Genomic DNA, 12222 nt, shown 5'->3' on the forward strand with positions numbered 1-12222 from the left:
TTGGCCCCCAGTCTCACCTTCAGCATTGCAGCTAAATGCCTCAGCCCTTCCACAGCTGTGACCGCCGATCCGTCAGACAACATTTCAAATACATGGAGAACAGTCAGTATTTAGGCTCCCGAGCTGAGTCACATCCCCAAAGTGTCGGGTGATTAGAGGCTGCATTCCCCTCTCAGGCCTGAAATCGGCATCGTCTTAGCGTTTCAGAAAACTTTTGTATTGAGAAGGTAGACTTTAAAAAATGGTCACCGTACACACTCTAATAGTAGACGTGATGATCATTTTAGAAATGCTCAATGCAGAACTTTTCTGAAACGAAAGCACCAGAGTGATGCCAGCTGCAGCGAGTTGGAATATTTTAAAAACATGTAGTGACTGAGCGCTAACGCTAACGCTAACCCAAACCATGACGACTAATGTCAGCCACACTCTCCTGACGGTAGCCCACACATTAACCTAACCATGGTGTCACCTTGACATGTGTCTTTACACACAAATGCTGAATATTTTCCACACCTTGTGTTGGAGTGACTTCACTCGCTCACCGAACCGAACCTAAACCGAGCGCCGTCCTGCTAGCATCGAATTCACGGTCAGGTCCACTTGCTTCTTTGTCTGCAGGAAAGGAGAAAAGCCGTCACAACATGACAGCGTGAACAATTCAGTGTCCCCCGGACATGAATAATACAATCACACACACACACACACACACACACACACACACACACACACACGTGCCCATGAGGACGGTTCCCTTGGAGCGACGCTGCTGAGGGGGAGGGGGCGTTCACCGGCGCTCACGAAGGAAAATTTAAACAAAGACGCCGTGAAGAAGGCATCACACGGGACTTTTCGCTCCATCTTTCATTTGCGCCGCTCAGTACGACCACGGCGCGCTGCACAAAGGCACTTTCACCCCTCCAACCTTTAGGGCACGACGGGGAGAAACAAATCATCTGACACGCCGCAGCGGTTTGACGTCAAGGTGACTTGCACCTGCTCTGCACCTGCTCGGTGTCGTCGCCACTGGTCTGGAAAAAAGCGATGGAGCCAATCATCAAAACGGCGAGCAAGCATATAAAGCTCCTCCCTCATTTATTTCCCTCATCCTTCTGTCAGGCCGCCGTGTGAAGGTGAAAATCCGATGACCTCCTCCTCGTCTCCCCTTTACGGACCCTCCAAAACAGAAAACACAAACTTTTTCCTGCAGTCGTCAACCGTTCATCTCCTGCTGCTGCTTGATTTTTGTCTCCTGCTATGGTTTCTATAGCAACGAACCTAATGTGATTACGGTATGGACTCGGGTATATTTTCCAGGGATATCTGTAAAGTAGAAAAATGAGGAGGAAATGAAATAAAATCTCGTAATTTTCCACCTTTGAAACACAGGAAGGGAATCTCCGAAAAATCTACATGAATCAAAAAGAAAGAGAGCATGAAGGAAAACAAACACAAAAACTGGCAACACTTCAACAAAACTAAACCAAGGGAAAACAATTCAGCACCACACAGTCAGGATTAACATATCCCCTACAGTTTCTGGGTCGTTTACCTTCATTAGATTTAAGAGGAAGCAGCTGTACTGGGGTCTTTATGTTATCATTTACATGGCAGCATTTTCCAGATGAAAGTCCTGACAAACCGCTCCTCTCCTTTAAAAACTGTCACCTGCTGCCGTTTGATCACTCTGGAGCTCAAAGTGCTGCATGACTGCTGGCTTTGAATGTGAATAAAACAATAACTGGGTTAACTAAACATCCCGGTGACGGTTAGAAGGTGGGTGGATGTTGGTCTGATTTGCCAACTCAACGCGGGTAAACCTCGTAAATACAGGACAGTCACATCAGGTGATGAGCATGATGCAGAAGAAAAGAACGACTATGATGCCTGCTTTTCTCAACGGTGCATTTTATACCAGTCTGAGGACGAGACATGAGAAAAAAACGCTACTTGTATTGATTTCTTCTTCATACCAGCTCAAAGACAAATCCATGAAAATGCAGTATGATAAAGGTCCCGTGATCTGATGACGTTTTCACACTGTAAGAAGAAAGACCTGTGATCATGGCTTATTGCTAGAGTCTCATCACTGACTGACGGAGATACACGACTACAATGCAGTGAATCTACTCTAAGTGAAAACTGGATGACTTAAGCCAGATTAAATCTATTTTTGCTTTAGTACAGAACTGGAATTTCCAGTGTTTTATTCATATTAAGTTTTTCATATTTGTCCATAAGCAGTGAATCATTGGTTGTAACTTAGGTATAAATCGTACGGGCATGATAAGTGGAAATGCATCATTTACACCAAATTCTCCTCAACTGATTCAATGTTCTCCGTATTTAAATTTCAGATGAAACTAACGGCCCAAAAGGATTAGAGGAAACAGATTAAGACAGAAAATATTTTACCTCTTTGATTAAGATGTGTTAAATTATCTTACTGTCATTGTTTGGGAGCACAACACACCCCACCCCCACCCCCACCCCAAAAAAAGCACAGTCATTAGAGACCGTGTGTGTGTGTGTGTGTGTGTGTGTGTGTGTGTGTGTGTGTGTGTGTGTGTGTGTGTGTGTGTGTGTGTGTGTGTCTGGAATAGCAGGTGACTTGTTTTGGTGCTGAGTCCCATATGTGACGTGTAAAAAGAAATACGTATGTGGGCATGGGAGCGTGTGTGTGTGTGTGTGTGTGTGTGTGTGCGTGTGTGTGTGTCTAGCTAATCATGTGTGGCTGAGTGCACTCAACAACAACAACACCCCATCACCAGACAGACAGGCTGGCCGGCAGGGACCCCTGTCCACCATCTGTGTGTGTGTGTGTGTGTGTGTGTGTGTGTGTGTGTGTGTGTGTGTGTGTGTGTGTGTGTGTGTGTGTGCAAAAATGACAGACACACACACACACACACACACACACACACACACACACACACACACACACAGACTGGTGGTAGGGCACCTGCCCCCCCTGTCATTACCCAGGACGAGATGGAGAGAGAGAGAGAGAGAGAGAGAGAGAGAGAGAGAGAGGGAAATGGGAGAAAGAAGGGATCAGAGGATGGAGAGGAGAATGGGGTCGAAAACGAAGGAAAGAAGGATAAGAGGGCAGGAAGCAGAGGAGTCAGCCTGACGGTCGCAGGTGAGAAACAAGAGAAAGACGTGTTGAGGCAGAGCAGAGCTGAGCTGATGTGACAGCAGGAGGACGGACAGACCGAGTGTCGGCGAGAGACGGAAAAGGACAGATCAAAAATGAATGACATGGGAAGGAGAGGGGGGGAGGAGGGAGAGGAGGAAGAGCAGCTCTCAAACAGATGAAGGTTCACGGTCTGAACGTGAAGAAGGACTGAACACAAAGAGCTGCAGACAAATAGGAGCAAAATGACGAATGAAGTTATGAAAGAGAAGTGTTTGTTTTTAATCAAATAGTCTCTTAAAATGGATCTGAAAGTTCATTTTACACCTTCTCTGAAGGAAGGTTCAGCTAAGATGGGTGTGAAGCTGGCAAACGAACACACCAAGGTTAGAAAAGACGTGAAATAAGAACAAGTAAGGGAAACAGAGGCCATCTGTCCTCTCAGTCACTTTCCTCATGTGTCAGTTTTAGGTCACTTTTAGAAAGTAAACCAAAGTCAAAATACAAGCTGTTGCTGCCATTTTCATGACTGACGTAACAAACACCAGAGCAGAGTGGAGCAGAATGACCATCAGCATGGAGACAAACTGTTTTCTTTAAATCAATGATTTTACTTGAAGAATGTGAAGAGAGCTGTTTATATTATCTGGCTGTAACGACGGTCACCTGTAGGCGCTACGTGTCTGCTGTGGCTGTTTGGATTTCTGTCTCACAGTGTACAAACGCAGAAGTCCTCCACACCGGCGTTCAGGTCAGTATGCGGTGAAACCAGCCAGGACTGGAGTCCCGCTCTGTGGCGGGCGACGGCTGAAGGCGGCACAGCGCGGCTCTGTTCCTGCACAGCCAGCACCCGTCGGTCCGGAGCCTCTCCAGCGCTGCACGGGTGACCCTGCAGGGTCGCCGGGGCGGATTCTCTACGCAGCATCCAGTGCTCCAGCCGCCGCTCTCTGCTTTCCCGCCACGGACGCAGGAACCGACCAAAAGTTAATATTCTCAACCGACCAGCGTCCCTAATGGAAACGAGATAATAATAAATGACACTGATGTAGCGTTAATGGTGTTTTTTAAAGCTTTTTTTCCTTGCACTGCAAAAAGTCAGCTTTGAAAAACAAGAAAAAAATATACAAAAATTGGGGTAATATTACTTAAAATAAGCAAAATTATCTGCCAATGGAACAAGAAAATTAGACTTGTCAAGATTCTAAAAAACAAGTAAATATATCTAACCCTAGTGAACTGGAGATATCTTAAAATTAGTGAATTTCACTCATAACAAGTACAGCTTTGTTGATACAGACAAAATATATGATACTTTTTTTCTTAATATATTGGAAACTTTTCTTAAATCAAGTAAATGCTAGTGCCACCACCTTGACATAATGCTATACACCAGGCATTACAATTCTTGAAACCAGCAATGTTGTACTAAAAACTATTTCTTGATAGAAAGATAACATTTTAGAATATTTTTCTCAATATGTAGAATCATTTTCTTAAAATTCTTGAAATGAGCAAAAAGCTGTGGAAATTATAAATATGAATGTTTAATAATCAGTGATCCTGACAGGAAATGTCATTTGCCTAAATGAAGACATGAATCTAATTTCTTTTCCCCTCTTTATTATATTCATGGTGCACATGAACAGAACAAACCATGATAATTACTTATCACAATGATTATCCAAAAGGTTTCAGAAAATAAAACACATCGATACTGTCAACACGACCATTCATGCAGCTACAACAGCCGTTGAAAAAAATGAATGGACAGATGTGTAAACTGAATAATAAACTAAAATAAACATTTGACACGAGAAAGTGCCTTGCTCTCGCACTAAACAAACCACAAAACTTTTTCTGGAACTGGAGCTCAGTGTACAAGCCTACTCAGTGATGAACTTCCTCCACTCAGCCATGGCTTTTTTGTATGAAGACGTCATGTCTTTGTCATGAATGGCATCCATGAGGACTTCAGTCTGGAGTACAGACAGGAGTGTGGCCAAGCACTTTGGGTATGTGAGGTGAAAGGTGTAGTAGCATGCCATGATGTACATCACACTGTCAGAGATGTCCTCCTTTGGGAAGGTCAGCACAGGAATGGTACCGATGGCCAGAATGCAGTTGGTCTCAGTGACAATCACCACAGGGCTGGAGAGTGGTCTGGTTTGAAGAAAGGTGTTGGCGTCTTCTGCAGACTGAAACACAAATACAAATATAATCACCATAACAAATCACCGTTTAGCTACTCGAGTCAAGTAGTAACATTTGATAAACTGTATACTGTAAAGTGCATGAAAAACTGTCATACATGTATGAATTTCTTACCTTGAGGATGTGAAGCATAGCCTCACTCGCATGCCCTAACTTCTTGGGTGGAGCAACAGGTGATGGAAAGATGTCAGGCAAAGCTTTCATTGTGGCAATGGCTTGCTTAACTGTGGGGAGAAAAAAAAATCACTTATTCAAAAAACATAAAAACAAAGATAGGAGAGCAACATGACAAGAGGCAGTAAATGTGGTTGGGAGAGACAGTAAAGAACAGTGAGTTATATGTGGATGAAAGTGGACATGGTAAGGTGATGATGACAGTTGACAAATTATGTAAATGGTGAGCACTAGGTGGATGTCTGAACCTGGGTAGCATAAGAAGCACCAACTACTGTGGCCAGTCTATGAATTCTCTATCAAGTGTGTCATTACCTTCATCCGCCACTGGAGGTCTCATGACTTTTTTGAAAACTCCATAAAACTGGATCTTCGTACAAAAGGTCCCCCAGCGCTTCTTCAGATCGGGTATGAAGTGAGAGTTTCCTTGATCGAGGATCCGCTGCAGTTCATCCATTATCTACCACAGGAGAACAGACAGATAGAAAAATATCTTTAAAAGATGCATTCCACTCAAATATAGCAAGTAAAACATTTCTGGACCTATATGGAAGAGGAAATTATGGACTAATCTGCTTTATGAATTATGAAACAATTTGTGCAAAACAGAACTGGGAATATCTGCTCAGTTTATATTAAAAATGGAAGAAATGGCTAACATTATACAATGTGCAAACTAATGCCTTACTACTTCATATTAAATATAAATCAGTGAGAATGATTTGATTTGCTTACATGATCCACTTCTCTGAAGCAGGGATATGCTTGAAGTATCTTGGTCGGTTTGTCCTGTTCCCTCATCACATCAGAGTTGATGTAAGCCCGTCTTGCTTGGTATTCCAGGTCCAACAGTTGGGCAACATCCTTCTTGTTGGGTCTGGGCCTGGATTTGTACAGCTCCTGCAGAACTCCGTAGTGTCTGGCCTGGTTCTGAAGGCTGTCAGAAGTTTCAGGCCCTATTGTTGAAATGAAACTACAATCACTGTTTCTGCCATTACAGTTACAAGAAACATGAAAATATTCAAAGTTACTTACTTTCAGATGAATTAGTCTGAAGTGTTAAGTCAACAGGAGTGTCCTCTCTCTGTCTCCTCTTTCCAGATGAACCACCAGGACCAGAACCTGAAGCTGGTACTGGGACAAAAATCAATATTTATTTAAAATGCAGGTCAAATAGAATGTACCTGAATCAATATTTTAGTGAGTTATAGACATTAGCCCATGTGAAATAGTACATTTTAGTCTTGTCACTAAACGTTTACTGATCACAAATGTATGAAGTGGCACGGTTATGATAAATCTTGTAGTTGTAAAGTAAGGTTTTAAGAGATGTTGAAATTGTTACATTTACAAAATTAAAAATAAAGGCATTCCTGCTCGTCAATACTGGTAGTAGTTGTAATACAAAAACACAGTCTCAATATGTCATGTCTCCTCTTTTGTGTGACACAAAATGGGAGTATGTCTGTATGTATGTGTGCATGTACACCTGGGTGTGTGTGTGTGTGTGTGTGTGTGTGTGTGTGTGTGCGCGCGTGCGCATGCATACTGACAGTGTGGTTTTTGTTCTTGTTTTTATGACTGATTTTACTGTTCAGTACTTTGCGTTCTTTATCATGAATATGAAAAGTGCTTTTACAAATAAAGATTGATTGATTGATTGTTTGATATGTGCTCTTACCATCCAACTGTTCAGCCTCTGGGGAACTGCCTCCAGACTGTGGTGATCTTTCCAAGATCAAAGTTGAAGCAGTGGACCCACTGTCATCAGTGGATGACTCCTTGCTGCTGCTCTCATTGATGATGGCTCGTTGCCTCTTTCTTGAGGGAGTTGCTCCCTGTCTCTTTTTTGGGGGTGTCACATTCTGGACCCTTTTCAAAAGCTGCTTCTTGACTGATTTCTGAAAATAAAACAAACAAAGAATCACATTAATGAAATTTAAATCAAGCCATAAAACCAGTGATCCTGAATAAAGCACATCCTCTTACCCACTCATCTCCACTGGCTGCAGTTCTATCCCGCAGCATCGGGTAGTACTCAATGAGACGCTTAGCCATCGCAGATAGCTCTCTGCAGCATGGATATTGGAAGTCATCCTCAGCAGCTGTCTTAATGGCAAGCATGCTTGTTACTGTATTCCTTATTAAGCGGCAGCGAAGCTCTTTGGAGAGTGTATAGTCGCCTTCTTGTCCAGCACGTTGCTTTTCAAAATAGGCGGTTCTCGACTGCTCCAACTCTGTGTCTGTGTAAACAACAAACTGTGGACATACAAGCTGTACAGTTCTGCTGGCACCGTCTCCTGGTGCGGGGATGGATGGAGGGGTGGATGGGGTTGGGGTAGTGGGAATAGAGGTGGCATCACATCCAGAGGTGCCTGGGTGAGGCTGGTTGTTGTAGGCTAATTGTTCATACTGAAAAAGACAAGCATTTATCTCACATAAACTTTAAGTGAATAGTAAAACACTAGAGACAACACCAAAAAGTAATTGTTTCACTGATGTTACAACACAGCATAGTAACGGTACTAACTACACAATTTTAAATCTAATATCACCTCATTTCCACCATGTATGGTCCTCCAAATGGCCATCCTTCGGATAAAGTGCTCAGGCCCTGGAAAGAGGTCTCGCAAGTCCTCCTTGGAGAGACTGGAAAGCATGTCTGTGCTGACATTAGCAGCTGGAAGACACATACAAACACTGTGAATATGTGTTATTTTGTTACCTGGTACATAAGTCACAATCCTATTTGAAAGGGTGAGAATGTGCTGATGGCAGTAGCAGAGAAGAACTTCTGAAGCAGGTATATGAATTTACATTTAATTCAAGCCTGCATGCAATTTCTAATAAAATCACAAATGGTTTTGGCATATCAGGTAGTGTTTTTCATAAGTTAAAGTTAGTATGGACACCCACTATGTCCAATCTTATGCTGAACTCAAGCCGGTTTCACACCAAACGTGCAAAGCACAGACCTGTGGCAAACCCATTCATTGCCTATGTGGTAACTTGACACACAGCTCAGCGCCAGCTGCGTTAGTTCCACACCCTCCCGCCATTGTCACCTAGCTACTGCATTTACTCAGGCTGCAACTATTACTCGAGTAACTCAAATACAAAAAATGATCGAGACAAAGTCTTATACCTCGAGGCTTCCTTTCATTAACCTCATGTGGCAATGAGGTGTGTGTGAGAGAGAGAGAGAGAGAGAGAGAGAGAGAGAGAGAGAGAGAGAGAGAGAGAGAAAGAGAGAGAGAGAGAGAGAGAGAGAGAGAGAGAGGTGACGGAAGATGGGCGAAAAAGACTGAAAAGGTCTGGCGCCTGGGACCACTTCACACTTTGAAGTGCTGAAAATATCGTTCAGTGTGTGTACTGCAACGCTGAACTTGCGCTGTTTTGTAAGTTGCTTGTCTGCTAGGGTCTGCGTGCAGCCCTGTGAGCCCGCGCAGCTCGCACACGAGCCAGGATACGCATGCGCCAGAGCGCCACAGCAAACAAACCATGACAGATGCTATCATGCTAACTTTGAAAAGTGACTCTGTGAAGCTATCAGGCTGTAGCTCAATTTACAAAGACACCCAAATAGTGAAAATCCCATGCATGGAGAGAGCAGACTCTGTCTGGAGGGTCTGGAGGATTACAAGGTCTGCTGACAGAAATTAAAGTATCTAATCACTTGCTGGCCCAGTAATTCAGAAACAGACAAAAAGGCTAAATAAACTTTAATACTAAATGATAATAGACTGAAAATGTATGTGCTTCAATTTTTATAAATCTGTAACAAAAGAGAAGATAAACAGTATTCTGTAGCAACAGAAAAGCTTGTGCATGCATGGCGCACTGCATGAGCGCCATGTGAGCACCACGTGAGCCCACAATGACCTTAAAGACTGTCAAAAGCAAATTTAGGTTACCTTTCAGTACTGCAACTGTTGTGGTATCCATCCCTGAAAAAGCACTTCCATCGTCTTCCATGTCGTTGTCCGTTTGTGAGGATTCCCAGCGCTCAAATTCCAACAGCACAGGTCCGCCGCAACTGACCGCCACTGCTCCGTCACTGTCGCTTTGGCGCACTTGGAACGTCCCATGTGACGTTCTGGGTTGACGTATATGTTGTAAATATTGTAGGAAGGGAGACTTTTATTAACTTATGGAGTGAAATTTTGAAATTCATGAAGGATATTTAAAAATGTATCACTGCAACTAGCCCCTCCTTACGTTATATATAATAATAAAAAAGAACTTAATTCATAAATCTCCCCTGCACTGACGGACAATGGAACAGCCCGTATTTAAACGCTTCAGCGAGATTGGTTTTTTCCCGCTCTCAGATGCTCCAGGAACATTTCGACTTGTTTAAGCTTTGGATTTAATTTTTGAAAATTTCAAAATGATTTGGCGCTGCGTCATCTGCCTCATTTTCGTCACTTTTTCAATGAAACTTTTACTGAGCCACATCAATCGAATGCACAGCCGCAGTCCTGACTTCAGGTTGCTCTGTGGTATTGACGGGTGTACAGAGGAATATCGAGTGTACAACTCATTCTATCATCATGTGAAGAGGAGACATTCCCAGCATCTTGTTGAAAGGACCACACCAGATGGCGAACAGCCACAGGAGAGTCAAGGACCACTGCAGCAACAAGTGAGTAACTTTGCTAGAATTAATCCTGTTTTTTTCATGCATGATGTTCTTTAAAGCTCGTGTCCGGAGTTTCTGTTCGTTTCCAACATATGTATCATTTTTCAACAGAGCTTGTCTGGTTCAGTCTGGTTCGATACTACAATAACATTAGCATAAAGCAATATAAAAATTTATTTATGAGCCCCGCCTTCGTCTCATAGACCCCCATGTTATCCGAAAAAGCGCCGGTCAGCTTCAGCCAATAGATTTCGAGCTTCCGCATTCTCGTGTTGTCAATCAAAGTGTGGAGCAGCCAGAGAGCACGGCCGCTCGCCCAGGCAGAGGAGAGTTAGCTCCACAGAAGCCGCCGCGCTCACCTCGGATATATCCACTGTCTGCTGAACATCCACCGTAAACAGCTAAACATGTAGGATGCTGTAGGACTTGGAGGCTCTCATTTTCACCCGACGGATAATAGCGTGCACAATTAAGGGGGCGTGGCTTGGTCGCTCATGAAAGCAGAGGGAGGGCGGAACCTGAGACGTTGGATTAAAAAAAAACCTCTCTCTTTCAAAACTCCGGACACGAGCTTTAAGCTGTAGGACCCTCTGACTGACAGATGACCCGTTGCTTATGCCAGCACTGATGTTGACAAAATGATGATTTACCATTGGAGGTTTTGTGTTTTATTTTGAAATTTACTGATATTGTATATGATGGTGACGATTGATGGCAGCAGCGTAAAAAGAAGTCTGCACTGGAAGTAAAATGCACAGAGCATGATGTAAATTCCCAAATAAAAAATAACAGAAAAAAACTATGATCAGTAATTATGTCTTTGTCCACATAACTGTAGCTTCACATGCTGTCCTTCAGTCGGGTCCTAAAGTTAATAGGATGTTAACTTATTGATTTTAAATCAGTTGGACTTGTATGCAAATGCAGCTTGGTTTGTATAAAAACAAATTAATCTATAACATGAATGCAATATGTCTGCAAATATAAATAAAATGTAAGGTAATTTTTTTTTTCTTTTATGTGACAGCACAACATCCAACCTGATCAGCCTCCTCAGGATTCCAGCATCACCAGTCATCAGCTTTGTACAGCTGACACTGAAGAAAGGCAAACTGACATTAACCAGGACCGAGCTGTCACAGCACAAACAGTACGTTAACTGGTGACAATCTACTGAATTTGATGTACAGTACAGTAATGTGTGACTTAACACCTCATGTATGAATAAGACAAAATGGTATATTCAAGCTAAAACATACCAGGTGTAGTGAGCAAAGATGATTTAACATTCAAATGACTATTTATAAAGATTATTCCATCTGTGATAAACATTGTACTTTACGTGCTACTTTGTATCAGAATGCTAAATAGAATTTCCACTGTTTTAGGATCTGAAAACACAGGCTACTGCCTTTGTTATAAATACCCGGGCCAAGCACCGTCTCTCACAGGTAAGATTTCTTTGTTGTGGTTTTTTCAAAACATACCACAGCATTGTACTTGCACATTTACAGTTACACATAGTGTCTTGAACCAGTTATGCTTTATGGTCAATCTTCCTTCCTTGTTGTCCAGTTCATGACAGTCGCACGCAAATATCATGAAGTTGTGTTGTGTTTTTTTTGTGTGTGTCATTTTCAGAAAGGCATGAATGACATTGTTGCTGGTGTGCAGCAGTATCAGGCATCACTGGTGACAAAGCTCAGGAGCCAGATGGAGCAGGTTCTTCAGAAGCATTTGGAATGCACATCAGGACACCTTCAAAAAGAAGTAATGGATGTATTTGACAGTTTTGTTGACCCATTTGTGAGTGTTGCAACAACCTTTAGACAGAACAGTGTTATGAGGAAGCAGTTCAACATTTTGGATGCAGAGGAAATACTGATTTCTAAAACTATATGCAAGAGGAAACATGGAGCATCAAAAGACTTTTTCATTAAAGACAAAGTCTTTCATTACATTCCATTGGTCAAAAGTCTTGAGCAATTCTTATCACACCCAAAGATATTCTCTATGATTGAAAAGGGTCCACAGAGGTGCAGGGAGGGTTTTTTTTCAGGAC

General features: G+C 42.7%; 2 long non-coding RNA genes across 2 annotated transcripts; both read right to left on the bottom strand.

Annotated features, from left to right (window-relative positions):
- Positions 1-5836: 5836 nt before the first annotated feature.
- LOC115403429 (uncharacterized) lies at positions 5837-7398 on the bottom strand. Its single transcript, XR_003933206.1, has 4 exons — positions 7200-7398; positions 6554-6652; positions 6254-6474; positions 5837-5978 (listed from the first exon to the last, which is right to left on the bottom strand). It is a non-coding gene; the product is annotated as an uncharacterized LOC115403429 (long non-coding RNA).
- Positions 7399-7541: 143 nt separating this feature from the next.
- Positions 7542-9504, bottom strand: LOC115403605 (uncharacterized). The gene is made up of 3 exons (XR_003933227.1): positions 9433-9504; positions 8074-8198; positions 7542-7930 (listed from the first exon to the last, which is right to left on the bottom strand). It is a non-coding gene; the product is annotated as an uncharacterized LOC115403605 (long non-coding RNA).
- Positions 9505-12222: the final 2718 nt, after the last annotated feature.

Source organism: Salarias fasciatus, chromosome 16 (assembly GCF_902148845.1).
Source record: "Salarias fasciatus chromosome 16, fSalaFa1.1, whole genome shotgun sequence".
NCBI classification, from domain to species: domain Eukaryota; kingdom Metazoa; phylum Chordata; class Actinopteri; order Blenniiformes; family Blenniidae; genus Salarias; species Salarias fasciatus.